Source organism: Tursiops truncatus, chromosome X, assembly GCF_011762595.2.
Source record: "Tursiops truncatus isolate mTurTru1 chromosome X, mTurTru1.mat.Y, whole genome shotgun sequence".
NCBI lineage: Eukaryota > Metazoa > Chordata > Mammalia > Artiodactyla > Delphinidae > Tursiops > Tursiops truncatus.
In genome coordinates, this window is record NC_047055.1 from 31,988,403 (window position 1) to 32,014,225 (window position 25,823).

At 37.5% G+C, this 25,823-nt stretch overlaps 1 protein-coding gene across 1 annotated transcript in view; it reads left to right on the top strand.

Moving 5' to 3' along the window:
- Positions 1-25,823, top strand: part of IL13RA2 (interleukin 13 receptor subunit alpha 2) — a 67,374-nt gene that overhangs the window by 14,783 nt on the left and 26,768 nt on the right. Inside the window, exon 2 of the mRNA XM_033849686.2 lies at positions 6,733-6,784. The gene's annotated coding sequence lies outside the window, so the exon portion shown is untranslated. The remainder of the gene's footprint in view (positions 1-6,732; positions 6,785-25,823) is intronic.

Here is a 25,823-nt window from a genome sequence, read left to right on the forward strand (position 1 = left end):
CTATGCCTACTTTCTGCAGGGTTTTTATCATAAATGGGTGTTGAATTTTGTCAAAAACTTTCTCTGCATCTATTGAGATGCCCATATCTTTTTTCTTCTTCAGTTTGTTAATATGGTGTATCATGTTGACTGATTTGTGTATACTGAAGAATCCTTGCATTCCTGGAATAAACCCCACTTGATCATGGTGTATGATCAGTTTAATGTGCTGTTGGATTCTGTTTGCTAGTATTTTGTTGAGGATTTTTGCATCTATGTTCATCAGTGATATTGGCCTGTAGTTTTCTTTCTTTGTGACATCCTTGCCTGGTTTTGGTCTCAGGGTGATGGTGGCCTAGTAGAATGAGTTTGGGAGTGTTCCTCCCTCTGCTATATTTTGGAAGAGTTTGAGAAGGATAGGTGTTAGCTCTTCTCTAAATGTTTGATAGAATTTGCCTGTGAAGCCATCTGGACCTGGGCTTTTGTTTGTTGGAAGATTTTTAATCACAGTTTCAATTTCAGTGCTTGTGATTGGTCTGTTCATATTTTCTATTTCTTCCCTATTCAGTCTTGGCAGGTTGTGCATTGCTAAGAATTTGTCCATTTCTTCCATGTTGTCCATTTTATTGGCATAGAGTTGCTTGTAGTAATCGCTCATGATGCTTTGTATTTCTGCAGTGTCAGTTGTTACTTCTCCTTTTTCATTTCTAATTCTATTGATTTGAGTCTTCTCCCTTGTTTTCTTGATGAGTCTGGCTAATGGTTTATCAATTTTGCTTATCTTCTCAAAGAACCAGCTTTTAGTTTTATTGATCTTTGCTATCGTTTCCTTCATTTCTTTTTAATTTATTTCTGATCTGATTTTTATGATTTCTTTCCTTATGCTAACTTTGGGTTTTTTTTGTTCTTCTTTCTCTAATTGCTTTAGGTGCAAGGTTAGGTTGTTTATTCGAGATGTTTCCTGTTTCATAAGGTAGGATTTTATTGCTATAAACTTCCCTCTTAGAACTGGTTTTGCTGCATCCCATAGGTTTTGGGTTGTCTGGTCTCCATTGTCATTTGTTTCTAGGTATTTTTTGATTTCCTCTTTGATTTCTTCAGTGATCACTTCGTTATTGAGTAGTGTATTTCTTAGCCTCCATGTGTTTGTATTTTTTACAGATCTTTTCCTGTAATTGATATCTAGTCTCATAGCGTTGTTGTCGGAAAAGATACGTGATAACAATTTCAATTTTCTTAAATTTACCAAGGCTTGATTTGTGACACAAGATATGATCTGTCCTGGAGAATGTTCCATGAGCACTTGAGAAAAATGTGTATTCTGTTGTTTTTGGATGGAATGTCCTATAAATATCAATTAAGTCCATCTTGTTTAATGTATCATGTAAAGCTTTTATCTCCTTATTTATTTTCATTTTGGATGATCTGTCCATTGGTCAAAGTGGGTTGTTAAAGTCCCCTACTATTAATATGTTACTGTTGACTTCCCCTTTTATGGATGTTAGTATTTGCCTTATGTGTTGAGGTGCTCCTATGTTGGGTGAATAAATATTTACAATTGTTATATCTTCTTCTTGGATCGGTCCCTTGATCATTATGTAGTGTCCTTCTTTGTCTCCTCTAATAGTCTTTATTTTAAAGTCTATTTTGTCTGATATGAGAATTGCTACTCCAGCTTTCTTTTGGTTTCCATTTGCATGAAATATCTTTTTCCATCCCTTTACTTTCAGTCTGTATGTGTCTCTAGGTCTGAAGTGGGTCTTTTTTAGAGAGCAAATATATGGGTCTTGTTTTTGTATCCATTCAGCCAATCTGTGTCTTTTGGTGGGAGCATTTAGTCCATTTACATTTAAAGTAATTATCGATATGTATGTTCCTATTACCATTTTCTTAATTGTTTTGGGTTCGTTATTGTAGGTCTTTTCCTTCTCTTGTGTTTCTTGCCTAGAGAAGTTCCTTTAGCAGTTGTTGTAAAGCTGGTTTGGTCGTGCTGAACTCTCTCAGCTTTTGCTTGTCTGTAAAGGTTTTAATTTCTCAAACAAATCTGAATGAGATCCTTGCTGGGTAGAGTAATCTTGGTTGCAGGTTTTTCTCCTTCATCACTTTAAATATGTCCTGCCAGTCCCTTCTGGCTTGCAGAGTTTCTGCTGAAAGATCAGCTGTTAACCTTATGGGGATTCCCTTGTGTGTTATTTGTTGTTTTTCCCTTGCTGCTTTTAATATGCTTTCTCTGTATTTCATTGTTGACAGTTTGATTAATATGTGTCTTGGTGTATTTCTCCTTGGATTTATCCTGTATGGGACTCTATGTGCTTCCTGGGCTTGATTAAGTATTTCCTTTCCCATATTAGGGAAGTTTTCAACTATAATCTCTTCAAATATTTTCTCAGTCCCTTTCTTTTTCTCTTCTTCTTCTGGAACCCCTATAATTCAAATGTTGGTGCATTTAATGTTGTCCCAGAGGTCTCTGTGACTTTCGTCAGTTCTTTTCATTCTTTTTTCTTTATTCTGCTCTTCAGTGGTTATTTCCACTATTTTATCTTGCAGGTCACTTATCCGTTCTTCTGCCTCAGTTATTCTGCTATTGATCCCATCTATAGTATTTTTAATTTCATTTATTGTGTTGTTCATTGTTGTTTGTTTCATCTTTAGTTCTTCTAGGTCCTTGTTAAATGTTTCTTGCATTTTGTCTATTCTATTTCCAAGATTCTGGATCATCTTTACTATCATTATTCTGAATTCTTTTTCAGGTAGACTGCTTATTTCCTCTTCATTTGTTAGGTCTGGTGGGTTTTTATCTTGCTCCTTCATCTGCTGTGTGTTTTTCTGTCTTCTCATTTTGCTTATCTTACTGTGTTTGGGGTCTCCTCTTTGCAGGCTGCAGGTTCGTAGTTCCCTTTATTCTAGGTGTCTGTCCCCAGTGGCTAAGGTTGGTTCAGTGGGTTGTGTAGGCTTCCTGGTAGAGGGGACTAGTGCCTGTGTTTTGGTGGATGAGGCTGGATCTTGTCTTTCTGGTGGGCAGGTCCACGTCTGGTGGTGTGTTTTGGAGTGTCTTTGGACTTATTATGATTTTAGGCAGCCTCTCTGGTAATGGGTGGGGTTGTGTTCCTGTCTTGCTAGTTGTTTGGCATAGGGCATCCAGCACTGTAGCTGCTGGTCATTGAGTGAACCTGGGTGCTGGTGTTGAGATGGAGATCTCTGGGAGATTTTCGCCATTCGATATTATGTGGAGCTGGGAGGTCTCTTCTGGGCCAGTGTCCTGAAGTTGGCTCTCCCTCCTCAGAGGCACAGCACTGACTCCAGGCTGCTGCACCAAGAGCCTTTTATCCACACGGCTCAGCATAAAAGGGAGAAAAAGTAGAAAGAAAGAATTAGTAGAAGCAGAAAGAAAGAAAGAAAGGAGGGAGGGAGCGAGGGAGGAAAGAAGGAACGAAGGAGGGAAGGAAGGAAAAAAGAAAGGAGATAAAGTAAAATAAAATAAAGTAAGATAAAATATAATAAAGTTATTAAAATAAAAAAATTATTAAGAGAAAAAAAAAGAAAAAAAATTAAAAAAAACGGACGGATAGATCCCTAGTACAAATGGTGGAAGCCAAGCTATACAGACAAAATCTCACACAGAAGCATACACATACACACTCACTAAAAGAGGAAAAGGGAAAAATATCATAAATCTTGCTCTCAAAGTCCACCTCCTTAATTGGGGATGATTCGTTGTCTGTTCATTTATTCCACAGATGCAGGGTACATCAAGTTGGTTGTGGAGGTTTAATCCGCTGCTTCTGAGGCTGCTGGGAGAGATTTCCCTTTCTCTTCTTTGTTCTCACAGCTCCCAGGGGCTCAACTTTGGATTTGGCCCCGCCTCTGTGTGTAGGCCCCCAGAGGGCGTCTGTTCTTCGCTCGGACAGGACGGGGTTAAAGGAGCCACTGATTCGCGGGCTCTGGCTCACTCAGGCCGCCCATTGGGGCAGCTTCCCCATTTGGTTTCAGACTCATTTCCAGAGAATGTGCATGCTTATAGTCACATGAAAAGGCAAGTCTAATACATCATTCCTATTTTGTTAACTAAGGTAAACAAATAAGTTTGGGTTTTTTTTTTTTCTTTTTTTTGAGTGTGAGGAAATGAACTACAGTAGTTTAATGAAACCAGGGGTATGTAGCACCTTGGGAGAAGGGAAATTGATTTTTAATAGGTAGGGATCCCAAGAGCAGGAAAAAATGAATGAGGTTTATATGGAGTGAGGCTGACCTATCCTACCTGATCTAAGTTAAGTTTCATGAGAGATCCAGGTGAGATATTTCCTGATTATGTTCTAATATCACCTCTAGATTTTTCCCTGACCATTTTAATACTCTCTTCAACTACTCCAAAACCACTTACTATCCTCTCAGTTCTCAAATCAGCCCATGGTTGTCTCCATTTTATTTTCACTTTCTTTCTTCTATTCTCCTTTACTCCTTTTGCTTCTTCCATGTGTGCCCTTGTCTAAGTGTTTATAGAAAATACATATGTGGTTGTGTATATGAATATATATATCTATATAAATGATGAAGTGCAACTTGTAAGCACTGAATAAATGTTTTGAAATAAATAAACGAAAGTAACATTCAATAATATTTTGCAATTGGTTGAATAATACTTGCTATTTCTGTTTTCAACTTAATGATTTAACTGATCATTGATGTGTTCAATAGTATATCAAAGTAGAGCATGTCATAATGCCAGTCTGTATACTAGCTATCCCTCAGGGATTAGTCAACTCCTTCATTCATTTAGAGCATATTTATTGAGCACTTAATGTGTGTCAGGTACTAGTTTTAGGTACTTGGGCATCATCAGTGAACAAAACAGACAAAAATACCTGCTGCATATAGCCTACAGTCTAGAGGAGAGAGACAGGCAATAAATGACAAATTAATTAATTCACTAACTAGATGATATTGTATATTAGAAGGAAATGCATGCTTTGAAATATAGAAATAGTAGATGTTCTGTGCATGTGTGTGCGTGTGCGTGTGTGTGATTGGAACAGGTTGCAGTTCTAAATAGAGTGGACCTAGTGTTGGTCTTATTGAGAAGGAGATGTTTGAGAACCAAAGAGAGCAAGTCAGGTACTGAACCAGACTGATCTTTTAGGGCCCCTCAAATCTCACTAGAAAGGTGATACTTATTCTGCCTATGTGTAGAGTTGGTCCGATTTGTATACCACGTCAGGGTTAAATCCAAAGGGCACCATTACTTTCTCTTGTTGAGAGTCTGATTCATCAATAGAAAACAGAAGCCTTAGAGAGGCATTAGTTCTTGTGCTATTGTGTAATATTTGGGAAGACAGCTTTTACATTGGCAATACCTTCATACATTCCAAAAGCTCAAATTTCAGATATATAGCATATGGCTATTAGAACATAAAAATGCACCTTGGCCTGCACTATGTAGTTCTCCAGAGAATCTAACTTCACAAAATGAAGTGGTCTGGAAATGAGGACAAGTATCGAGTGCTCAGCCAAAATATTTCTCTGGTGACATAAGAATTAGGGAGCCAAGAACTGCATCACCCACTCCAGATTTCTGGCTTTCTCCCAAGAGTTTAAACATTTGTTTCCTGAGAAATACCACAAATAATTTCTTGGCTTCTGGACAGGATACCACAAAGCTAAAACCGCACTGCTCTTATTTTGTGAGCTTGAATTAGGACTTTTACATTTTTTTAATTTATATTTTTTTGCACTGTGGTTATACAGCTATATTTTGGATAATCTGGGTGATTGCTTAATATTATTCTGGCAGATAAAATCTTAGGTAATGAGCAGATACTATAGACCCCATGTAAATTCTAAATACATTCTAAAGGGTTTTAGAGTGTAAAACATAAAATGAGAAGCTCAAATCTAGGCAGGCCTTACCAGAATTCTGAAGCAAAGCATTTACCTAGAAAAACAGAAAATAGGTCACGGGACATAAGAGATGTGTGCTCTCAGGGGAATGTTGAAAGAACAGTATTCATCAACCCAAAGAAGAAAAGCCTGAGGGATAATTTAATAATTGTCTTAAAATATCAATGACTCAGATGCAGAGGGTAGTCAATAGTCTCTTTATTCTTAGATGATTAAATAAACTTAAGAAAGGGCAAGGGAGATTTTTGTTAGACCCTTAAGGAGGAATCTTGATTGTGAAACACTGGAAATGGATTCTGAGGAAAGTAGTGGAATCTTCTCTCTAAAGAGGTTTATAAATAGGAGAAAGTCTCACTTGTCTATGATGGTTTGAATGTAGCAGCAAGACCTAGCGACCCTAAGGATTCTTCTGTAGTACTACATTTGGTACACTAGCTCTTTTGGAATCATGTCTTTATATAATGTTGGAGTGTGCTGGCATGATTTGCATTTAAAGTATTGGTTAAGTGATATTTAAAAAAAAAATCTTCTGTAAACAAGTTATAATCTTTAGTAGTTTCCTCTCATTTCAAAATATAATGATAGTGTGAGTAATATCTCAGTATGTTTCTTTACGGTATCAGTAATAATTATTTCACTGGTGATGATTAGTATAAATATTACCCATTCTTCTTGGAAGGAGGGAAAATAATGTGAACTGTGCCAGTCCACACAAGTTCTGTTACCTTAAACATTTTGTAAAAGCAAACAGTATTTATTTGAATAATTTCCTTTCCACAGATATCATCAAGGTTACTACATTTAATATGTTTTTTCATATAAGTTCATTTGCTTTTAACCCATATTACTCTTCTACAGGCCTTGTAGAGACAGTTCACAAGAAGTGGCTGGGTCTCACACATTTGGAAAGGTAAGTCTTAATTTTCTTAAAATTTATAATAAACTTGTGTAAAATAAATGTATTTTTAATAAAGCAAATTTTATTTTAAAGTATTTTTGGAGACTAATTAGAGCTGGATACGACTTTGTAGGTCATCAAGCTTATTTTACTGTTGAAGAAATTGAGGTCCTGAGAAAATGAAATTTGCATCCAATGTAGCAGTGGTAGCATTATGGCCAAAACTCAGGTCCCCTAATTCACAGTCTAGTGCTCTTAATACACATCACTAAATCTGTCTCTATTTTGATGGTTATTTGTCTGGTGAGGTGCCATGGGTATGTGTATGTCTGTGAGGGATAAGAATCTGTTGGTCCATAGAAGCGTGACAGGCATATGAGAGAGAGATGACTCAGAAGAGCATGTTCTTTAAGATCGAGGGACACAGGAAGGGTACCATGGCAGAGGGAGATTCATACAGAAGATATTTCTTATGACTTTAGAGATGACCTTTGTCTTTTGGGACTCTTCTAGAATAAGGGGTGAGGAGGAGAAGGGAGAGATACTAATTTACCATGCTTGGAAATTTTAAAAAAAGGTTGATATCAGTTGACATCATGGGAATTTGACTCATATTAAATATCATAGATGATAGTTAAGAAATTAAATGTGGCATATATTGGCCACAACAAATCCTACCAAACCTTATGAAAAAGAATGTTCACAGCTGTTTAATTTTTTTCTAAGGAGTCCATAGTAAGTAGCATCTATGTAGCTTGGAATTAGAGTCTGTCTGTGTCATTAAGTATTTGGATGACATAGCAAATGACAATTGTCAAACAGTGTGGCATTCTAAAAGACTCATGGTAATGTGGAAGGCTAATGCCACTGATACATTAAATGAAGGAAAAAGAAGATAGTCCAAATTTACACACAGTCAAGCTACCTTGTCCTAAATAAAAACTATGTTTGCTGGACCCATCTCAAGTTCTCCCTCCCTGGACAACTCAAGTCCTCCTTCATATTTTTCTTGTGTGGCCAGAGAGGGTGGGCCAGAGGGAAGATAGGAAATACTTTCAATACTCCAAAGAGAAGATAGTGAGACCTGTTTATCATTTAAAACTCCACTTAGACATCATCCCCTCGCTGAAACCCATAGCCTGGATTTCCATAGACCCACATGGAAAAAATGCTTCTCTCTATCATAGTATTTAGTAGACTGCATCATATTTGTCTTTGCCCCTGTCTACCTGCCTAGACTAGACTGTGAGCTTCTTGAGGGAAGAAAATATATTTTTATGCCTTTCCCCTAATTTAGGTTTTCCAAGCTTTAGGAAGAAGTGGAAGTGATAACTGCTTTTCTACACTGGCTTCCTTACAATCCTTTATTCTATCTTCTGGGTCTCTGAGATTCTGCAGCCCACTCTGGCATATGGAACTGATAAACTAGGGAAGGAATCTGGTCATTGCTATTTAAGTTTGAGAACTTATAATTATCTGTGGATATTATATCCTGAGACACTCTGCTGCATTTTCTCCAAAGGAGGGGCCTCTTTTGTACCAATAATGGAACTTTAAGGATTTCTGTTAAGCATTTACAGAAAATTGTTCCTCTTACTTGAAAAGAAATGCAGGAGGCTTAGGCATAGTTGCCAAGTATGGGAATGAGGTCTTTGATGGCTTAGCAATTCTTGCTTTCCCATCTCCTTCCCTTTTGATATTTTCTCATTATGTTTATCCTCCCTCTTCTAGGATTTTTTGTTTCGTTCATACATGCATCCATGTATTCATACCTTCATTCCTTACAGATCACTAAAATGTAGCAGTCCTAGTCTTTGTACTTTGCAAAATACTCAAGATAAGAATTAGTCATACTGTGCAAATGTGAAAGATTAACACTTACCTGCTTCTTTCCCATACAGACCTCTTGAGTACTTTATGTGAATATCAATGCGTGCTTTAGAGAAATAATTCCTGCTTTGAGAGTTTATCACAGAGGCGTTATGCCAAATTGGGACTTGTAACCCCAGTAGGTGGCAAGGGGTAAATCTTGACAAGTAAATGGACAGATGGAGCTTTATTTTATTCAACCCCTGCCCAATCTTCTGATTAAAATCTTCTATCACCTCATTCACACATAGGCTTACTGTGCACCAGGCACATAGTAGATGCTTTACACATATTCGTTTAATCCTCACTGCAATCCTGTGAAGTAAGCCCTTTTAAAGATGAGGAAAGTGAGGCATGAAGATGTTTAGTACATTCTCTAGGGTCACACAACTAGTAAATAATGGTGCTGAGATTCAAACCCAGGCAATATGACTCCAGATTTAATGTTCTTAGACACTATACTAAGATCTGAAACTTTTATGATTAATTTAGTATGTATATCTGCATTTCTCTTAGCTATTCTGTGTCTTCTTCTAAATGTGTGTCACATATATATGCTAGAGAGCAGCTCAGAACCAAGGAAAATGGTATGTAACTTTGCTCTCAACATTTAAACACAGCACACAAGGATTAATGGGGAATCTACCAGAAAGATCAATTGAAACTAGTAGTAACAGAAAATCAGTGCAACAATTTGGTGACACAGAATGAAGGAAGATTTTTTTAAAAATTATTTTTAACAGCTTAGTGAGGTATAATTGATATGCAAAGAACTGTACATATTTAATGTGTACAATTTGATGAGTTTGGAGGATTTTTTTTAAAGGTGTCTTTTGGGTCCTGAAATTATGAGTCTTTGAACAACTTTCTCTTCAGGGAAATTTTCATTTATTGTCCCTTAGTTGTCACATGAGCACAAAAATTTTTAATTGGTCTTCAAACTTGAATAGAAAAGAAAGGAAATGAGGGGTTTAAAAGTAAAGAAGTTTCATATTTTAATGCAGTAATGCCACCAGCCAGGCAAGGAAAAGTTCTAGAAAAGAGCTTTGTAAGAACGAGTCTTATAAAGTGAATAAAAGACTGTGTGGCTTTTAGAAACTTAGTGATTAGCACTGTAGAGTTAATATTGCTGAAACTTTGACTATTTAAAATAGAAGTTAAAAGAAAGATGACTGAATTAGTTCTGACATGTTACCATGTGAGATAATATACTTTTGTAGTTGAGAATAAAGGACAGAAAGATTAAAACCAATGAACACCATTTAGTTTATCTAGTGATGTTTGATAATTGTTCCAATCAGCAAATGTTCATCTTTTTTTTAACGGTGTGGTAATTCTCCAGAGTTCCTAATTTTCTAGTTTTAGAATGACCCATGCCTCAACCTGCTACACAATCCAAATGGTCACCGGACAATCTCATTCTCAGTCTCAGAGCTTTAAGGACCATGTATATATCATGAACTCTCAAATTTTATCTCTAGTACTGAGCTCTCTGCTACGCTCCAGATTTGTGTATCCAACTGTCTACCCTGTATCTTCACTTGGAAGTTTAATGAGCATCTCACACTTATCATGTCCAAAATTGAATTCTTTATTCCCACACCAAGCCTGCTCCTCCCCCACTGTGCCTCCTTTCGATAAACGGCATCACCATTTACCTAGTTGCTTAGATTAGAATCCTTGGTGTCATTTTAGATTACCCTCTCTCTCACATACCCTACGTCTAATCCTTTAGAAAATCACATCAGCCCTACCTTCAAAATATATTCAGAATATGGCACTCCCCACCATCATAATGCAGGCTGCCATCATCTCTTGGCTAGAAAATTACAAAACTTTCTCGGATAGAAAACTGTTTCCTTTTCCAGTTTATTGTCTACTCAGCAGCTGGAGTTATCTCTAAGCTATAACTAATTTCATATACTCCCCAATCAAAACCTTCCAATGGCTCCCCATCTCACTCAGAACAAAAGCCAAAGTCTAAAATGGCCTGGAAGGCACCACACAAACTGCCCCCTCTGTCTACCTCTCTGACCTTTCCTCTTCTTACTTTCTTCCTTGCTTACTTTGCTCCGGCAACACAGGCTTCCTTGTCACAACCTACACAGTCCCTCATCAGGGCCATTGCACTTGCTATTCCATTTGCCTGAAACACTCTCTACTCAGTTATCTTCATGACTCCCTCCATCCTTTTATTCAGATCCTTCCTCAGAGAGGCCTTCCTGATCATCCTTTCTAAAATAGCCTTGTTTCCTCACTCCACCCATTACTATTTAGCCTCTTACCCTGCCTCTTTTTTTTATGGCATTTATCATTACCTAACATATTTTTTTGTTTGCTTGTTTGTTTATGATCTATCTCCACCACTGGAATGTAAGTTCAGTGAGGGCAGGAATTTGTTCATTCATTGCTGTATCCCGCTTACCTAGCACAAAACTCAATGTTTGTCAAATAAATGACTGACTGAATGAATGACGGTAACCTAGGGAGAAAGTAGGTCATAGTCTTAGGAAAAAAATAAAACATTTCTTTAAAGATATGCTGCCAATCTAAAATATAGTTCACAAATATTAGTGTAAAGTATCCAGCTGTTCTCTTTTCAGGTGATACAGCCACTTTGAAGTCAAATGTTAATATGCAATAAATATGATCCATAAAATCTGTGGTTTTCTTCTAAATTAAATGCAAAGATTACTAGATGAGATGGTTTTGAAACCCAGTTTAGGAACTGTTTAAGCATTTTAAAACCCGTATGCCACTATTAGAATGACAACTTGAGAAAATTAATGTGTATTGTTGATCTTTATTTTTCCTAAAATTATGCTGGGCCCTGGCTGTTAGGAATTTTCTGCTGGCTGTCTGGCCTCCAGCTGGGACTTAACTTCCTAATTTTATTAAGGCTCAATACAAGGACACACATGTGTATACTCTGGTTTCCTGTTAGTAGTTAATTAACAAGTTCATTATATGTTTGTTCCTGTCTCAACATTATCAAGACAAATAGGGAAAGATCATGATGTTATGGTAAAATTCTATATGATTGTTTCTCTGAACTCTTTTGATTGAAAACTGTTTATTTTATAATACATTTAGATGTTAAAGGGGATAAGTGGGAGAGTTGTAACTTGTATTCTCAGAAAAATTCGGCAGAACAGACTCATCTGGAGAATAGCCTAGTCTGTTTTAATGAATTTATGGAAAAAAAGGCTTTTACCACGTTTCATCAATTATTTTCAAAGGATTCAAATAAACTAAGGAGTATTTAATACTAAATAGCAGTGTGATATAGTGGAAACTGATTCTTATATAGGCTGTTACTAACTAAATGGCCTTGATTAGGTCATCGCTGCATTCAGGGCTTTGGTTTACTTGGCTGTAAAAAGAGGGTGTTAGACTAGGATTTTTAGATTTGTTTCAGCATTTAAGCAGTATCTGTGAACATGATGCTTTCTTACCTTTGAAAGTAGGAATATCAGTTTTCATGATATGATTAATAAAAATTTTGTTGAATCTAGATAATGGGTACATGCAGTTTCATTATACTATTTCTACTTTTATATATCTTTGAATATTCTTAAACAATAGCAAACTTAGAAATATAATTGATGAATAAAATGCTTGATAGCAGATAATATGTTCAAACTGATCTTGTGAAGTCTATTTCATGTCTATGCTGTTTTCTTCCAGTGTCGTCTGAAACATTTATATAAAATAGCAGTTCCTCTTATGATCATTCCAGGGCAATTTTCTTCAGTTTTTAGGGAACTGTGCCAAGGTTCATGACCAGATTAAAAATATCCCCATGTACAGATTTTCAAGGTGAAAGTATTCCTTGATCAGAAAACTAACAAAAGTTTCTTACAAGCATCATATAATTTATATTGATTTGGCAACTCACAACATGAACTTTAGATTGGCTTAATTATCTGTACCTCATTCTTAAACCCAGGCTAATTTTTCCCCTCACCACCCTACACATTGCCAGGTCATTTCTGGAAGATAATATGGCAGACTACATTGCAGCTGAACAATCCTGGGTTTAAATCCCTATTTCAACCATTTCCTTAATGTGAGACCTTGGGAAAGCTTTTAAACTTCTCTGAGCCTTAGTTATCTTTTCTACAGAATGGGAATGTCAATAGTAGTATCTACATCATGGAGTTATTGTGAGGACTAAAGAACATGGGTAATCATTAAACACACTGCCTGACAAGCAGTTTAAACCAACATCATCAGCCTATTCTGTTATTATTATTTTTGTCACTTAGTTGTTTGCATTATTAGAATAAAGCTATGTGTGGAGAAATTTTTTTCAAAAGGGAGAAAATATGGCTGTTTTGGTTACCTTCACTAGAAGCATTCAATCCATATTTATTGAACATCTGCTATACTCTAGGAACTGGATTTATAGAGGCAAGTAAGGCACACTTCCTGCTCTTAAGGAAATCACATACTAAGGGGAAAAACTGACATGTGAAAGCTTAGAGTCAGGGCTGAACTTAAAAGAGTGACAGAGTAGGCAATTGTTGGCATGCTGAGATTTAAAGGGAGCTAAAAACAAAATATAACCAAAGCCAGAAACCTCTGGCCTATCACTACATCTGAATTACCATTAGCATATTTTTCTTTGGAGTTTATACATTCTTTGATTTTTGGATTCCATGTGCAAATGCCTTTGGGAAGAGTAACACATTAAGTAATATCAATTGCGTCTTTAAAAATATTGAAGTATAGTTGATTTACAGTATTGTGTTAGTTTCAGGTGTACCACATAGTGATTCTTTTTTAATTTTTTTTTGCAAATTATATCTCATTATAGGTTATTACAAGATAATGGCTATAATTCCCTGTGCTATACAGTAAATCCTTGTTGCTTATCTATTTTATGTATAGTAGTTTGTATCTGTTAATCCCATACCCCGAATTTGTCCCTCCCTCCCTCCCTCTCCCCTTTGGTAACCATAAATTTATTTTCTACGTCTGTGAGCCTGTTTCTGTTTTGTACACGGATTCATTTGTATTATTTTCTAGATTCCACGTATAGTGATTTCATATAATATTTGTCTTTTCTCTGTCTGACTTATTTCACTAAGCATAATATTCTCTAGGTCCATCCATGTTTCTGCAAATGGCAATATTTCATTCTTTTTTATGGCTGAGTAATATTCTATATATACCACACCTTCTTAAGCTAAGCATTTGTTGATGGGCACTTGGCTTGCTTCCATGTCTTGGCTATTGTAAATAGTGCTGCTATGAGCTCAATTGCACTTTTTTTTTTTTTTTTTTTTTTTTTTTTTTTTGCGGTACGCGGGCCTCTCACTGCTGTGGCCTTTCCCATCGCGGAGCACAGGCTCCGGATGCGCAGGCTCAGCGGCCACGGCTCACGGGCCCAGCCGCTCCGCAGCATGTGGGATCTTCCCGGACCGGGGCACGAACCTGCGTCCCCTGTATCGGCAGGCGGACTCTCAACCACTGCACCACCAGGGAAGCCCCCAATTGCACTTTTATGAGGATTTATTTCTATGTTATTTAGAGTACAGAGAAAATTGCTGTAATCAAGACACCTCAAAATATTATGGGGCTTCCCTGGTGGCGCAGTGGTTGAGAGTCCGCCTGCTGAGGCAGGGGACACGGGTTCATGCCCCGGTCCGGGAGGATCCCACATGCCGCGGAGCGGCTGGGCCCGTGGGCCATGGCCGCTGAGCCTGCGCGTCCGGAGCCTGTGCTCCGCAACGGGAGAGGCCACAGCAGTGAGAGGCCCGCGTACCAAAAAAATATATATATATATTATGGCTCAAGCAACAGACCAAAGGTGGGCAGGCAGCACTGCTGCAGGAGGTCATCCAAGGCCCAGGGTCCTTCTGCCTGTTGCTTTGCTATCTCCTAGTATGGTGACTTTGTCTATGTGGTCAAAGTTTGGCTCCCATTATCATGTCTGTGCTATAGCCTACTGGTTGAGTGAGGAGAGAGACAGAAGAGGACAAGAGTTTTTTTTTGTCAAAACATGATCCAAAGGTTGCACACATTGCTGCTGCTTGCATATCATTGTCTAAATTTCTATCATATCTTCATACCTAATTGCAAAGGAGTCTGGAAAATATAGTCTCTGGCTGGGAGGCCATGTACACAGCTAAAGGTTCTGTTACTAACAGGAAGAATAGGAGAATGGATACTGGGAAGCAATTAGGGTCTCTGCCACAGTTTATCAGACAACTTTATCTTGATAAGCTTCCTGAAAGACCTAGGCCTTTCCTAATAGGGGGGTTGTATGAGTCATAAAGAAATGGTTAAAAAGACGGTTGACTCGTCTGTGGTGTTTTCTGTCATCAACCAATTATTCAGTCTCAGATTTTCTAATACCAACTGGGTATCCTACCATTCAATTCAATTCTGACACTATCTGTAGTTAGCAAAGACCCCACAGGTTAAGAGGTCAGTCCATCAAGTCTGTCCCCACTTCAGATGCCAGTCGAAAGTCCCAGCACTTCTGACCAACTAGCTATAAATTTAGGAAGTCCTAACGACTCATTTCAGGTTTGATAGTTCACTAGAGTGACTCAAGGAACTTGGGGAAACACTTTACTTGCTATTAATGGTTTATTATAAGAGCAGCCAAATGGGAGAAATGTATAGGGCAAGGTATTGGTGGGGATGAGGGTACCACAGCTCATGGAGTTTTTATTCTCTCTCCAGGCATGTCAACTTCCTAATGCCTTAATGTGCTCACCAACCTGGAAGCTCTCCACACCCAGTTGTTTAGGGGTTTTTATGGAAGTCTCATTAGTAAGGCATAATTGATTAAATCTTTAGTGATTGAAACTCAACTTTCAGCCCCTCTCACCTTCCAGGAGCTCAGGGGGTGGGGATGATAGTTCCAACCTCTAATCTCAAGGTTGGTTTCTCTGGCAACCAGCCCTCATCCTGAGCTAAGTGGAGGCTCACCAATCATCACCTCATTAGCATAAACTCAAGTTTGCTGAAAGGAGCCCATTACGAATAACAAAAGACACTCCATTAACTCAGGAAATTCCAAGGGTTTTAGGAGCTTTGTGCCAGGAACTGGGGACAAAGGACCAAATATATCAGGAGCAGCAGTTCCCCGCACCCAAGCCATCTCTTCCTAAAGATGCTCACCTTTTTTACCACAATGCAGATAGAATGAGTTGTTCTTTCCTCTGAGCTCCCTTAGCTGCCAATGATTCTATCATAGTATACTGTTCTTATCACACAGTACTATAATTATCAATAGTTTCTAGTTTCTATCCCTCTATCTAGAATGTGAGCTACATGAGATACTATCTAGCTCACATTTGTACCCCCAGCATCTAGCAAGGTGCTTGACACATCATTGCTCTGTGAACCGTTAAATGAATGTGAGAGGATAGAAAGCAGAGACTGGCACTGCTGACTTTTGGCAGTCTGTGTGTCTGTGTTTAAGTGTGTTTGGTGTTAATCTGGGGACTAGGTCATGATGTTGCTGACTGTATTTCCCAGCTCATTTGGATTTCCTGAGAATCTCAGCTCTGGTATCCTGCTGTTGAATCTGTGGTAGTCTGTAGGGGAACTCAGAGTTCATAAATTAGCTGGTTTCAGAGTATTAAAAACTAGATTTGGGGGAACACAGGGAGTCTAGATGCCCTTTGTCTTATAGAGCATGTTCTTTATAGGACACTGCTTTTCTGTATACATGTCAACTATACCAAATAACTTTTCAAGTCAGTTTTCCGGCGTGTTATTATTTTAAAAAAATCCCCACAGAACCTAAGAAGTTTAACATTTGCCTGAAAGTTTAAAAACTGTTCTCAGATTCAGAGAATTTTTTTTAAGAATGGGGTGTCTGTGTGTGTGTGTGCGCATATATAAACTAGAATGGTTATTTTATTTACTTTTTAAATCTTTATTTTTCAAATCTTTAATTTTCTTGTTCATGCTAATTTGATGTCTTTTTAGCATTACAAAGGAAATAACACTTTGGGGCATTAAATAATGCCTTTGTTGATTGCCTCACTTGAACAGCAGTTCAGGAATACCCATTTCTTGGTTTGATGGTCCACAGAGTGGGAGTTACTGAGCTTTACACAATGAAAGAGATATCGTGATCCCTGCCAGTAAGCTATTTTAGCGGCTGAGGTACCAGGAAGAATCCCAGCAGTAGCTCTGTAGGAAGAGCACTGGACTATGTGTCAGGTCTACCTAGGTTTTATTTCTCTTGAATTTTTGACTTCTGGAAGTTATTTAACCTACTGAAACTTATATATGTTCCTGCTAAAGAGCTCAGAGATAGTACTTGTCTACCCTAGGCCCATCTAGCTTCACTTCATGGTGTCAGCCTAAGAAGTCTCAGTTCTGATATACCCCTGGCCCAATGAGAACCATTTTCTTTTAGCAGGTAGAAGTCTGGAAATAACCTAGTGTATGCTATGCCTCTGGAATTGATTTGGGCCCCTGGGAAACTTTGTAAGCATCAGGCTTTAGCATTTATCTCTTACCCCACCATCTGCTACTGGCTGTTTAATTGGACTTTGGTTCCAATCTGGAAGCTCAATTCTTTTTCCGTGTCTCTGTTGAAATTGGGATCCAGACCTAAATCTTTTGCCTAATTTCTGCTGGCCCCTTTCCAGGGACTGACAGTTGACTGCTTACAGAATCATTTGTATCATCTTGCCTTATTCTCTCAGAAGAATGACTTGACCCCAATTGTCCTTAGGAACTTCCCCACTCTGAGGCTTTGATGTACCTCTTCATTTCATGTCCCTTGGGTGAAATGAAGGGACATGACCCTGGCCTGCATCAAACGTGGGTTTATACACTTTTTTTGGTGTAGACCAGCTTCCAGCTATGGGGGAACCATTCCAACTAGTCTTATCCCACCTCCTTTCTCTACACCAATCAGGCTTACTCCCAAATTCTCTCTTAGGAGTTGCAACATGCCTTGTATCTGTGTCAGAGTAATGAGTGCTAAGGTATAAGCATACAGGTTTCACTGGCAACTTCTAATGATGTCACTAGAAAGCCATCAAATAGGACTTTTAGTATATTAAAATGAGTTGTCTTTTTAGTTTTTTTCTCTTCACACCAAGGAGCAAAGCTAAGCCTATGCTTTCACTGATTAAGCTATCAAATCAATGTAGAAGTTCAAATCTAATCAACTTTAACATCTGAGGCATGGTGCATTATTGTTTCCAACAGCACTTTATTAACTTTACAGTCAGCCCCCCATATCTGTGTGTTCTGCATCCACAGATAAGGAGGACCAACTATACTACACCATTTTATATAAGGGACTTGAGCATCCATGGATTTTGGTATCCATGTGGGGATCCTGGAACTAATCTCCTGTGGGTACCACGGGATGACTGTATTTAATTTATTGTTCACATGTCTACAAATAAATGTGCTGTATTATTCCAAGGTATTATTATACTTTTATTTCTTTGAATTGTACCTCTCCATTATACTACTATAAAGTATAGTATAATAAAATATTTGCAAGGGCCAGAAAATTTGGGGGAAATAGGAAGCTTGAAGAAAACTTCCTGGAGAGTTGTTTTTTGTTTTTTCTTTTTTTAAATAGAAGAAAGTAAATGAGTTAATTGGAATTGTAGTCACAGGGAAAGGAAAGAAGATTTTGCATCTAGGTCTCCTTTTTCTTACCATCATGTCAGCAAGTTCTGATTATAAAATTCCTCACGTAGGCCTGATAAGTAATTTCTGACAAAAATGACTGTGAAAGAGGCAAACTAGCTGACATCTGAAAAGCAGATACCAAACTCCCTAAACAATTCTCAGTTTCTTTCCACTTTCCAACTTCAATTTAGGGGGAAGCATTAACTATGCGAAAGAACACAGAAAGAAAAAAATATCTTAGGTAAAACATAAAGTTAGTAATGGAGTGAAGACTGTAATCCATGATCCCCTCTTCATTCAGACTCTTTGCTTTTTCTTTGTTTATTCATATATTTAGTGTAAAATATATCTTTGGTATTTGAGAGAAGCTATCAACTCTGAACCTGTGTTCCAAAGCAAGGACGATACTTTTTATCCATTGGAATATTAGATGGTATATAGACTGAGATCCAGTCTCAATTCATCCCTATTTCAGAATAAATCAATGATGTCACTTCATCTACTTTAGAAAAGCATCAAAAGTATCCTGGCTTCTTATAGTTTTGCATTGTTCCTGGTCATGGAGATAAAATCAGGGGTGGATTAAAAACTCTGTGGAGACTTGAAAGATGAGGGATGATTTGGTGTTGATCTGAGTTTCTTAATTTGATTTTATCTGGGCTGAAATAAAATCTTGTTTGGTTATGTAAAGAACTATTTGATAAACTTTCAATGGGAGAAAATATACATGACACTTAATGAATTTTAATTATAACACTGAGGATTTTAGAAATCAGGGAAACCTTAGCCATCATCTAGTTCTAATGCTAATTTTACATATGAGAAACTGACCATTTCTTAGGGAAAATACAGAGGCAATTTTTGCTTGGAATTGAAAGTTAGACTAGATGACTTCTGAGGTTACATTCAATAAATGTTTTGAAACTGAGGCCCAAAGAAGTTGAGGAAATCGCCCAAGGTCACCTAGTTGATTGTGGGAAGGAGAGCCTAGAGTTGAACCCAGGTTTCTGGATTCCTTGTCTACTTATGACTCTCTTCCTACTTAAAGATATTTGAAACTCAACACAGTGAGTTTATAGTCCTGGCATAGTCCTAGCATACACATTCTTACCTTTGGATTATCTTTTAATTCCCAATGTGGTGAGTCACATAGTAAAATAACATTAGCATACTGAAATGCTGTATCAGGAACTAATTAAAAGGGAAAGAAAATCACTCAGATGAACTTCATGATTTCCTCTGAGTCTTTTGACAAACGTAACCTTGAATGCTGAACTGCTTTGAATGCACATTTTCTCATGACAGTGCATTTGGTGGATAAAGCAGAGCTCCTCCTACATAAAGACTTCAGTTCTAAGGTCATATAAAATCCACTAAGTTAAGAAGCTGTTCAATGAGCAGATTTCAGTGATATTGCAGAAGAATTTGATTATAACTGGACACATTATTTACTTATAGTAAGTCTGGAACTTAAATTTGGGGGAGGGAGGGGATTAGAGGTAAATTGTTTTGAATAATTATTTTTTCACTTTCTTCACCTCTTTTAAAATGGGTTCATAAATCTCTTGTGGCAAAAATTGTTTGACTTGACATTATATTAATTTGGGGAAATAATGTAATTTTTTGCATGAAGCTAATTAATAGGTGCTGGTTAATCAGTATAAATAACACTAGTGATTTTAATTTTTATTGTTGTTTTCTTATTAGCCTTTATTTTCTATACAAATCATGCCTCTTATAAGCAAACCTGGTCCTTTAGAAATGGTAAGGATAGTTGCATTTTAGAGTTAAGAGGTTTTCTGAGATTGTTTTCTATGTGATTTTTTTTCTATAAGTGAGAATCTTACACTTTGCCATAACTTTTCTCTCTTAAGCTCAGAAATAACCATAGAGCTCCTCTAAAATGAATAATTTAATTTACCTTTATATGATATTTTGATTTAATTTATGGAACATGCATACCTGTATATATGGTGATTTCATTTATTTGAATATTATGGTTACATATATAGTAGATTATTAAAATAAAAATGACAATTTTCACTGCTTTTGCTCTGAAATGAACTAACATTTTATACATTTGATGCTTGTTTTCCTTTGAAAGAATCCATAGTTAAGATTTAAATCTGACCATCACTTTTATACATTGCACTCATTTTGGATGCTTCCAGGTTAGCTTTCTTTCTTCAATATGTAAAAAGATATATAAAACCAGAACGTGAATATAGGGCATTTATCAGCTGTTTTTGGTTAAAATTTTATTAATGTATAGAATTTTTAGAGCGTTCAAGACTTAACTGCATAGATTTATTATTATTAAGTAATAAACTAAGGACTAAGAGATCTGGGCTTTAGTTCTAGATCTTTTCCATATGGTCCTGTGACCTTAGGATGGACATCCTACCCCCTCTTCATCTTTATTTCTTCATCTGTAAAGTAAGCCAGATGTCCTGACTCTGCCTAATGTTGTGAAAGGCAGTAGAAATGTTAAAAATGATTATTTAAACAATAGGATTAAACAAAGGAGAGACAGAACAACTATTGGATTCTTCTTATTTTTTTTTAATGCTAAGATCTTACCTGTAAGTGAAAAGCTGCTTTCAGGGTATTTTTTTGAAAATAGGAGAAATATCACCTGTATTTTTCTGCAACTTGGAGGAGTGGGGGTGGGGTAGGTTGCTGGTTCCTTTTGATGTATTTTTCAGAGTGTCTTCAAAGAATTAATAGGAGGTGACTCCTGGATATGGGAGAAGCTGAAGGCAGCTAATAACAATTGGGTTATTATGGCCACTATGCTGCAGACATTTTATGTGAACTATCGCAGGGCTCCCCAACCTCTGGGCCATGGACCAGTACTGGTCTGCGGCCTGTTAGGAACCGGGCCGCACAGCAGGAGGTGAGCAGTGGGTGAGTGAGCAAAGCTTCATCTGTATTTACAGCTGCTCCCCATAGCTTGCGTTATGGCCTGAGCTCCGCCTCCTATCAGCATTATGGTGAGTTGTATAATTATTTCATTATATATTACAATGTAATAATAATAGAAATAAAGTGCACAATAAATGTAATGCACTTGAATCATCCCCAAACCATCCCCCACTCCCGCCACCCCCCCACCCAGTCCATGGAAAAATTGTCTTCCAGGAAACCGGTCCCTGGTGCCAAAAAGGTTAGGGACCACTGCACTATCCCATTTAATAATTTCCTAAGCCCCAAGTATTACTGCCTTCATTTTATAGATAAGAAAATTTAAGTGCAGAGAGCTGAAGTGTCTTCTTTAGATCTGTGTGGCTGCAGTGTCTGGGCTCTTTCCATTATTCCATGCTGCTCCAAGAGTCTCATGGGGCAATACTAAGAAGATTTGGAATTATGTCTTCCATTCTCTCTGTGGGATCAAGACTTATACTGGGGAGATGGATAACGTGGAGTCACAGAGTAGGTAGGCAGGTGCCTACATTATATGATTTGGGAAGCAGTTGACAGGCCTGCCCACAAGTATCATCTTCATTGGCTTGTCACATTCACTTTTCCTGAGATTTTACCACTAAAATGATTACTTTGCTTGTTTTGTTTTTCTTTGCCAGTGGGGAGGTTGTGAGGATTTTCAAATGCACATACTCCTAGGAGAGTTCATGTATTTAGCAGACAGTGTGAAATTGGAGAGAGAGCTCAGATTTGGGAGCCAGGAAGACCTGGAACTGAATTCTGATGCCACCAAGTCCTAGCTTTTTAACTTGCATGTGATAACTAATCTCTCAGAGCTTCACTTTCTTCTTGAATAAAACAGAGATAATAATGTATATGCATAGGCCCTTATTATAATAATTATATTAAATATCTGGTATGGGTAGTTGTGGTAGAGTGGGAAGAGCACTGGAATGGAAGTCAGGAGACTTGGTGTCCTGCCATATGCTTTCATTCATTTGCACAACATCAGTCACTAATACTATTTTTAAGCTGTGTAAATAACAAACCTGTACTTATCAAAGAAAAGCATGGAGAAGAAAGTATATCTTCCCTAGAACAGTGATAAATTCCATTTATGCAGATTTTCTTAAAATAGCCAGATGATCCTTCAATACATGATTTCAAAACACGGATGTTGTAATTCAGTTTTCTCTGTTTCAAAGAACATGAATACACAGGGATTATAAATATTCAAAATATTAATGCAATTTATCATCATTTTCCTTTCCTCTATTTCCAGTACCAAATGGTAGCATAAATTCCCAAGCAGTGTCCTAAACCAGAAACAGGAATCATCCTAGATTCCTTTCTGTCATTTATCTTCAACCATCATTTCATACCCACACACATCACAGATCTCCTTCTCTAAATACCCATTTTCAGATGGAAGATCATGATTTTGGTGTTTGATATTTTGCATTTGAGGTGTGTTTGAGACTTCTAAGTGAAAAATTTGAGAGAACAATTAGATATACAGGTCTGGAGCTCAGAACAGTAGCTTGAGTGAGAGATATATGTTTGAAAGTCATTGGCATATAGATAGTAATGGAAGCTGTGGGAGTGGATAAAATTACGTGGGGAGAACATAGAGTCAAAAGAGATGAGGGCTCCAAAGAACTTCATTTAATATTAGGATAAGTAAAGGGTGAACCTAAAAATGAAATGAAAAATGTGGCCAGAGAGGTAGAAGGAAAACTGGGAAGCTGGTGTGAGAAAAACCAAGGGAACAGTGTTTCAAGAAGGATGGTGGTAAACAGGTGAATGCCACTTTAAGATTGGGGTAAAAAATATTGATTGGATTCAGTAACATGGAGGCCATTAGTTATTTTAGTGGGACATGTTTCAGGAGAGTCATGGATTGGTGGTGGGATGAAGGAAGAAGCTAGAAGGGAATGGAGTGGTGAAGAGTGAGTGGGAGGTGTGAAAATAGCAAGTATAGACAACTCTTCCTAGAAATTTGGCTGTGAAGAATATGGGAGTATTGGGGCAGTAGCTGGAGACAAATATATGGACAAGATAGTTTTTTTTTAAGTTTGGGGAGAAATGAGCATATTTAAATGCTAATAGATATATCCACCTGATATTTACGTATGTATGTATACATACATCTCATGTATGTTGAAAATATATGAGAAGAAAAAATTAAATGGTAAGATTTCTGTTAATTGATCAGGGTTGGAATCCAAAACACACATGAGGAGTTTTACCTTAATAGGAAATATACTCCTTTATTATAGCAGTAGGGAAGGAAGAGAGGGTGTGGGGAAAATGTGGAATCAAGAAGATGAGGGAATTTCCATCTGATAGCTTCAATTTTGTTGTTATTTATTTTTTAATTTTTAGTATAGTTGATTTACAATGTTGTGTTAGTTTCTGCTGTACAGCAAAGTGAATAAGTTATACATATACATATGTATATGTTATACATATATTTATATGTATAAGTTATATGAATAAGTTATACATATATTTTTAGATTCTTTTCCCATATAGGTCATTACAGAGTATTGAGAAGAGTTCCCTGTGCTATACAGTAGGTCCTTATTCAATTTTGTTTTTAAAGAGACAAAGTCATGTGCTGAGATTGGGGAGAGGAGATGAGAGGATTGGAGATACTGGAAGAAGTTTGTAATTATTGTCAAGAATGGAATAAAGCTGAACAGAGACATGTAATGTTTCTGAGTAGTACTGTGGGTTCATGTGAATTTGAATATTATAACTTTATCATGGAACTAATCTATTGTGGGACTTATTCCTTCAGCACCCACCTTCTCCGGTATAGGCACAGAGAAAACCTGAAAGTTGGATTCATTCAAGCTTGGGATTTTGTTAGGAAGTTATGATAAACAGGCAGAGGGACAGCTTTAGTTTGGGGGTATGGAAACTAATCTAGATTGAATAAAAAAGGGAAGAAAGCAAAGTCTGCCAGATGGATTTGGAAAAAACAGTCAAGTCTTTGCAAAGCTGAAAAATGATCACAGTGGCAGTACTTAAAACGTAAGCTAGAATGAAAGGAGATTATGGGAAAATCACTTAACTTCTCTGGCTTGTTTTCTCATCTGTATATAAGCCATGGTGATAGACAGTGGAAGCCAAGTATGTTTTGTGTCTGTATAAATTTATGCATGTATCTCATTGTCTTTTGATAGTAAGTATCAAGAGAATCAGGAGGACCTAGGAATTTCTGAAGAGCATCCTGCCCACTTCTAAGGAATGAAGTAGGGTTGGAGGATAGGAAGTAGAATGAAACAGGGTTAGAGGGTAGGAGGTATGAGTCATTCTAACTTTCCCACTGATGCTCAGTCAAAGGAAGACAAAGCCATGCTTCTATAGGTGTGATTCTACTACAAGTAGTTCTCTTTTCTCTAGGTATGTTTGACTTTGCTCATCCAGCAGTGATTACTCTCTAACTATGGAATCAGCCATCTCCTTTATCTAGCACTTTTGCAGGAAGAACAGTGTACATTATTGGTGGAATTAGTACTGATTCATTGAGAGGAAACTTGAACTCCAGGGCATTTTGATAATAACCAAAGCATGTAGATGAACTATCAACATCTGGAAAAGGTGAAGCAGCATAGGATTAAAATTATGTGAGTGCACCATCAGAACATCATTCAGAAAACTGTGGCAGCAGCTTATGGTGGTGGGAAAAGTGCTGTGGTACCTGAGAGCAGCTCATATTAGCAGAATCTCCAGGTGTCCAGAGAGAGTTCTCTAGCACTTATTTAGCACAGTAAGGACTTTGAAGGCCTCAAAGGGGATGTTGGAGTTTTATCACATTGTGTTTTGTCACTGTGAAAAGTTTCTACTTCAGCATTTGTGGTTATAATATTTGCAAGTGGGGTGGTTCAGTATGATTTTTCCCCCCAGGTATCTGGTTGGAGATTTTAGCCAAGGAAGTGCTACACAGCTTAAATGTAGCTGACTCAAAGCCTACGTAGAAAATGAGGGGTTGGACTGTATAAGCGCATACTTTGATTACCTGGAAATTTGGGCTTAAAAGATTATGAACTTTTAAAGGATTTTTAGGGAATTCCCTGGGGGTCCAGTGGTTAGGACGCAGCACTTCCATTGCCGTGGGCCTGGGTTCAATCCCTGGTCGGGGAACTAAGATCCTGCAAGCCACGTGGCGCAGCCAAAGAAAAAGACTTTTATACACAGTGCTAAATATGCCTCTATTTAGGTTGCAGGCTCTTCTTAAATAAGAAAGTGGTTTATTTTGCTCTCACATAACTATCTGGAGGTAGCTAATCCAGGGCTGCATGAAGCTTTCCTTCATGAGGTCAAAGGCCCTGGGCTATTCCAAACTTGTTCTGCCATGCCTAGGGTGTTTTCCTCATCTGCTTAATCAAAGATGGCTCACTACCAGGACCACATTCTAAGAAGCAGAGTGGAGAAAAGGGGAAAGGGAAAGGGGAGAAATGGTCTATTCTCTTTAAAGGCATGACAGAGATTGGAGATAACACTTCTGTTTATACCTCTTAGGCAAGAACTTAATGTTGTCATGGTAGCCTTCATTTTGTATGCCCATGTGCCCAGCTAAAACATGGGGGTTTCATTACACTGAAGGAGAGGAGAATGAATA